Raw genomic sequence first — 6719 nt, forward strand, 5'->3', positions numbered from 1 at the left:
CCAACTAGTACCCATTATAACATAATGGAATCAATGCTGCCCCATTATAGCTGGGAAGTTCCTACTCCAATGAATATTAACTAGGGAACTAATACTAGACCCATACTCTCATCATCTGGTGCATGTTGATGCTTGCAGGACTAATTTCTGTGTTTGGAGTGGGCCAGAACAAGATCTGCATGAATTACTTGAAATGAAGACAACAAAGCTCTATTCAATAACACACTTTCACATTTATTACTTGAATGTACTTGCAATGCAAAGTGCTTCTCTACTTGAAACAAATAAGATCCTTTTAAACTAGCTACCCATAAAACAGCGCAGCTGAATGGTGAAAGATCCAAATTCAAAAAATTTCTTGAATGTGCCTTTGTGCATTCTTCAGCAATCGCCATCTGCCGTAGCTGCTTGTGTGGTTTCTCCCTGCAGTGCTCCATTGGCAGCTTGTTCCCTAAAGTAATAAAGGCAAGCATAAGTAATCACAGAGCTGACAAGCTTAGATGCTTTTTGAATGTCACACACAAAATGGTATAAAATTATTCAATTACCTCTTCGCTTGCCTTCTGAGATATGCAATCTTTTCGTTGATGAGGCCCGTCACGTCTTTCATGGCAGTCTCCCGAGCCATTTGCAGTGGCATGCCCATGTCCTGCAGCCGCTTCCTGTAGCCGTGTAGAGAAAAAAAAAAGTGCATTTAGCAAAGCTTAGTTTAGTTAGAAAGTACAAGTCATCGAGTACAAGTTTTTGCTCTGGAACGAGTAAAATGCAAAACCACATACAAATGCAAAAACACATGTGGCGAGAATCCTCCAAGGGACAAGTGAAGTGTTGTACAAGCATGTGGTCTCTAAATATTTTCCTTGAATGGTGCTTCCAAATGAAACAAGTGAAAGGTGAGTAAGGTACATGCTCACTCACAATCGCAGCATGGATAAACCTAGTCGCAATAGGTATAGACTGAATCATTCAGCCACCGGTCTTTGCCTGTTCACACATTTTTGGCCTAGGTTTCTAGTTTTAAACCTAACTACCAGCGCTTCATGTCATCACAGTGAAGCCACCAGGATATGCAGTGACGGTTCTGAGGCGGCAACAATCGGATAATGAAGTTGGTTTTCTGCTGGCCGCAGGTAAATCCAAACGTAGTTCGACAGGCTAATACAATAAATCTACGGAAATCAATCACGGAGAACAAAAGTTATCACCTCACTTGGACAGTTCGCTCGAATGAGATCAGCAGCGGTCATCGTAGCTATCGGGCCCGTTTCAGTCAATGTTGGTCTTTGTCAGTGCCTTAATTACGCTCTAAAAATTTAGCTGAACACCAATGCAACCTTAGAACACTTACACAGGGTGGGATTACCACAAGAAAAGAAATTTTTACTTACCGAAGAGTAGCATGTCGTAGGCCTTGTAGAAGTCGCTTCACATTTTTTAGTCTTGCCAGAAGTTGTGATACCACTTAGTGCGTCAGATGAAATGCCGAAAAATCATTCATAATGACGGCTACGTTTAAATTATGGTAACATATAATTAGCGCAGGATTCTAGCCGCACAGAGCATTTGCAAACACGCGTTTGCACGAACATGCCGTCATGCTATAGTCATGCTTGCCATTGTCACCGCCATGTTGTCCCTCGCTAGTCGTCTAGTCTAGACTTCGGAATGGCTATTTTTGGCTTCTGAAGGCTAAAGCCGAAGGCACGACAGCGATGATGTCGCTCACTGTGCGGAAAACATGCATTAGTCAAAATTATATAGCAAGTGATAAGTGACATATTTAAAATTACTGCTATTAAAATCAATTTTAGGTTTTTGCAAATAATTGTTTTCGCTGCACTTTGCTTTGATTGATGTAGGCGATCATCGGAACTCGCATCGTCTGCTACGCTAGCAGACAGCAGCTGAAAGAATGTCGTACATATATAATATATATGCCCGTGGGATATATCGTATATATATGCCTGTAGATATGCACCTGTATATGTGCACATGTTCTGGTCTCATCCAAAGCATTGAGTTTGCTTATTTTTCACCAGTACTTTTAAAATAAAGTGTGTTAGGTTTTTTACTCGATTATTAGCAGGGTTTCAATTCTGTACTCAATTAAGAAACATCAGTTCACAATAGTTGCAAGAATTGTGTTCTATGGAAATCTTGAAAATATTTTCTTTCCTTTTAAACTAGAACTTAAAATTTGTTTAAAATATTTCATGCATTCAAAGGATTATTTAAAGAAGCAGATGTCTATAACTATATATAACATCAGTAATTTTGACTTTCTTGGCAATGCCATTCTTTTATGAGTCAAACAGATTAAACTATGCCAAAAATAGCATTTACTTTATGTACACTGTAACATGGTCATGCACATAAATTTTCATTAACTGCTTAAATCCATGCTGGATGACCAAAGGAAAGAAAGTGTGACATTTTGAACTTATTTCCTTGTTTTCAATAAGAAACCACCTCATTTTCATTTGGAACCAGTGGAATATTGAAGGGGAACTGGTAAATTAGAACAGTTGGATGCCCATTGGAATCAGCCTAGTTTCCTACTGGAACCCATTGGACCTCTAATTGGAACCAGTTAAGTTTCTAACTAGTGATAAGCATGCCAACTACGTCCATTGCCATATTCTGTTACCATTAAGAATTCCAATAGGAGAACATTTTGCCAGCTAGCAAAACCAATTGGGCAAGCTGTTGCCAATTGGAACCCACAAATTCCATTTGGCTCCAGTTAAAACCAGCTGGAATTCTTACTGGAACCAATGAACTTTTTCAGCTGGGAATGCCATTTCACATAAATACTTTGGACTGCCGAATGTTCAGCTGCACGGCGAGGTGTGTGTGTTGTGCCGGCGCTAGATCTTCGGAGGTCGATGCAGCACCTAAGACAGCGTAAATGCTAGGAATAGCTCGCTCGCATTACGGGCAGATCGAGGTGATAGTTTAGTGCGAAGCGAAAGCTGCTCGTGAATGTGCGTATCTCGATGCCAGCTGGTGGAGCTGGTGCAGTACGTAACATATCGCCTGCAGCTATGTGCTTGACAGCGATGTTTGCCGTACACAACCCTAAGTGAAGACCGTGATCTATGTTAGAACGGATGCACTCCATGGTAGAAGAACAAATGGTAGCGTAACTCCCATAGAAGCCTGCGTGTCGACTCTGAGCGAGGCTTTAGTTTCCCAGCGCCCCCTGCGAACTGTGAGGCACAACAAACACGTGACGTTGCTTGTGACGTCACAGGGACGTGATTTTGGCGGGGAATTTGATCGTCTTTTTACTTATAAACGAAAAACAAGGCCAACGACGACGGAGGCAGAACGATGCTCGGATAAGGCAGACAAACGGACACCGTAACTGTTCAGCCAACTTTAGTTGACATGGATTTCTACTGTCAAGTTTTACGTTAACTGAAATGTTACGGAATCTTTAACCACCTTATCATAGCATCGTTCTGCCTCCGTCGTCGTTAGCCTAGTCTTTCGTCGCGCGTCATGTAAACGCATTCTGGGGCTTATTTCTTCGGGCACGTTTGTGAACAAGGGCCTTCAAGTGAATTCGGCAAGCACATGGATAGAACCACATGGCTTGAGGCATTTCACTAAGGGCATAAATGAGTGAAGCTGCGCTGCACAGAAAGCCAGGCTTTATTAATTCACGATTACTTACATAGACGCTCCACGACAACGAAATCTAAGTGTAGGAGAGCGACCACAGCTCATTCGTTACGGTCTTCATGAACTCCTCGTGATAACAAAATGACCTGAGCGTAGGTCTCCAAACGAGACGCGGTGAGATTATAAAAGGGTAAAAGATCTTGCTAACAAACAAAGTATACATATCAGCGTCAAAGAACAACAAAAACAAACGAATGGAATAACTAACGCTAGCGCTAGAACGCCAACCTGTAAGAGCTTAGGTAAGCAATTCAAATTGGGATTGCTAGTATTTAGAAGTTAATGCGTCTGAGAAGTGAAAATATCTACGATATAGCTTCGCTCCAATAAATCTTGCCCTGTTCATGATTCCCATATTTTACTTGCGCTTCATTTGCCACTGAAAGGAGTCAATGTGAGGTTACAAATTTACAACTTAAGCATTTAACATGTTCATGAGAAATATCCCATTGACAATAGGAACATCACTGTAATAACAGCTAAAGCACGTTCAGCGAACGTTGGTGTGGTAATACGAAGCAGTAAGCAAAACACGCAGCAAGGGGAGCGGAACGGAAGGCTTTGAGCAATGCGACACGCTTCTTGGGGGCAATAAAATCTCACCTTCACCGCTCAATTAAAACATGCAGCGATACGCCGCTCATGCAGACGTGTAGCCGTAAAACAAGCCACCACTTTTGCGACGTGCCTGGGAGGCCGAGCCGAGCCGCCGAGCTGTGACGCAGCATTGTCCCATCGTCCGGAAATGCGCACATGCAGCGGCAATCAGTTTCTCATCGAGCACAGACAGTCTTCGCCTTGCAGTAAAGCTCTACCAAAACCAGCAGAATGAAATACTGACTTTTTGTTACAGATAACCCACTCTGTACGCAGCACGCAACGATGAACGTTGAACCGGGGCCGACGACGCACCCATTCCGCGGATGAAAAAAGCATTGGTCTGAACAGTCTCAACCATATCTGAGCTTTGGGCAACTACGCAGCGGATAATAAGTGGCCGAGAGAGGCCGTTAGAAACAAGTTAAAATATTATTAAAAATGTGACACGTTTTTTCTTACGCAAGAAACAAAAACTGCATTCATTCCTGAGCGCGAATATTATGTTTACTTTCTAGTTCTTTGGAGTTCTGGCAGATCTTATTTTCTGTGCGTTAGTAATTTGCCTCACAGTTCGCAGGAGCCCTCATCATCGAGTTGATGCCGCTGGCAGTAGGCAGCTGCACGCGTTTTCTTCCGAGTTGCGTGACCAGTTGTACATTGACCTTGTGCACTCTTCGTAGCACCTCATCGAGAGTCGCGGCTAGCTGATATCATAGAGGATGACATCCATTCACGCGTAGCAAGCGAATGTGGCCGCGTTCGACGTGCATATAGCCATGAGCCTGTATATCGACGTCCGCCGTATCTTTACGAGAATCGAATGGATACGTCGGACGTACCTTTAGACACTTCGTTCTTCGTATATAAAAAGAATTCACAGTGGATTTATTGCATCAGTCATTTATCGTAAAATTTGCGAGTAGATACTTCAATCATTTGTGCTCCCGGTTTCTTCACGTCGTTGGGATACAAGCGGGACAGTGTGTGTACTTGCGAGGTTTGTGTACAGTGCGAGTTGCTTACAGCCCCTTCGGTCACGTCTTCTCCAAGTGTGCAGTGCTGTACTTAAAGTAGTATGTAGTACATGTTAATTTGGTGCGATAGCTACCCGTATAGCTACTCGCTGTTGCAGTATCTTTTTTTTTTATGTTGCTTTCCCGAGAACTGGCCCTCATATGTAAGTGCATCGTTGTTGCTTTCAGCTGTTTTAGGCACAGCCTGCCTGTATGCTAGCACACCGTTGTGTATGCTTCGCCCCTCTGTACCTGTGCACTGCAGAGAAGCACCAGGGCAGATGATCATCACTGTATTTTAGTTCATGTCATGGGCTGCCGGGACTCCATGTTCTGCCTTGTTGTACATGCTTACATTTTAGTTAACTGTTAATTCGTAAAATATAAACAAATGTTAACTTTTCTCATATAGCTGTAAATATTTCGTCATACTGTCCAGGATGCCAAATGAGTTGTTGAAATGTCAGGATGACACTAGAAATATATTGATCCTTGTTTACCCTTTTATGCGGTGCTACTACCACAAATTCTGAACAGAACCAGTCAGTTCATTTTCTATTGCTGTCCAAAAGAACTTGAGTATACTTTCTTCACCAGTTTAAAAGTACTTCTTCTTGTGTTGCCTCATATATGTTCTGTTTTCACCCAGAACCTCTCCACCTTCCCCAGTATTTCAAGTAATAAAAGTAGTCACTGAGCCGAGCTTAATTGTCCTTTGCTACTTTCACTAGAAACACATATGACCCTGCTCGTCCATGTCATGGGCACAGTTAATGCTGACTTTGCAGAGTATGCTTTTCTTGTCTGCAATATTTGGGCATTTTCAAAACATATTCATCATTGCTCGTAGCAGGCATGCCCATGTGGACGAAAATACTGACTCTTCTAGAAATGAGCCCCACCTTGGCTTATGTGTCATGACATCAACTGTAGCTGATGTTGGGACTTGAGTCACAGGTGCTGACTCTAACTACAAAAGGCCTCAATTCAACCGGGAAGGGCATTCTTACACATCTCTTGACTGTGGACCAGTGCACTTGTGCTATTTTGAAAACATGCAAAAATACAGATCAAAACAGGATTGCTGTGCTGGGTGTTTAAATGTTTGGTTACTGGACAGTAGGTGCAGCAATTTCGCAAGAGTCCATGTGCCTGGTACGTTGTCACAAGAATGCACACTAAGAGACATATATATTACTTTGGTTGTTTTTATTCTAAAAGTCTTGTGAGCTTGAAAAATTCCTTTATGCTGACAAAAGTATGTTCTCTGTGCGAGTTCAAAGTGTTGTGGTGGTGCCTGCTGGCCACAAGGTCAAAAGACATGCACAGAGAGAGAGAGACCCTTTAATGAAGAACAGAGATTTTAGCCGTTTAAATTTCTCTGACATGCTACTCTGTGTAGGAAGGGGAATTCGAGAG

At 42.5% G+C, this 6719-nt stretch overlaps 1 long non-coding RNA gene across 1 annotated transcript; it reads right to left on the reverse strand.

Moving 5' to 3' along the window:
• Positions 1-207: 207 nt before the first annotated feature.
• LOC146206990 (uncharacterized) lies at positions 208-1646 on the reverse strand. Its single transcript, XR_014704533.1, has 3 exons — positions 1389-1646; positions 549-662; positions 208-451 (listed from the first exon to the last, which is right to left on the reverse strand). It is a non-coding gene; the product is annotated as an uncharacterized LOC146206990 (long non-coding RNA).
• Between the last annotated feature and the right edge of the window lie 5073 nt (positions 1647-6719).

This window comes from Amblyomma maculatum, chromosome 1 (genome assembly GCF_055883805.1).
Source record: "Amblyomma maculatum isolate TAMU_Amacu chromosome 1, ASM5588380v1, whole genome shotgun sequence".
NCBI classification, from domain to species: domain Eukaryota; kingdom Metazoa; phylum Arthropoda; class Arachnida; order Ixodida; family Ixodidae; genus Amblyomma; species Amblyomma maculatum.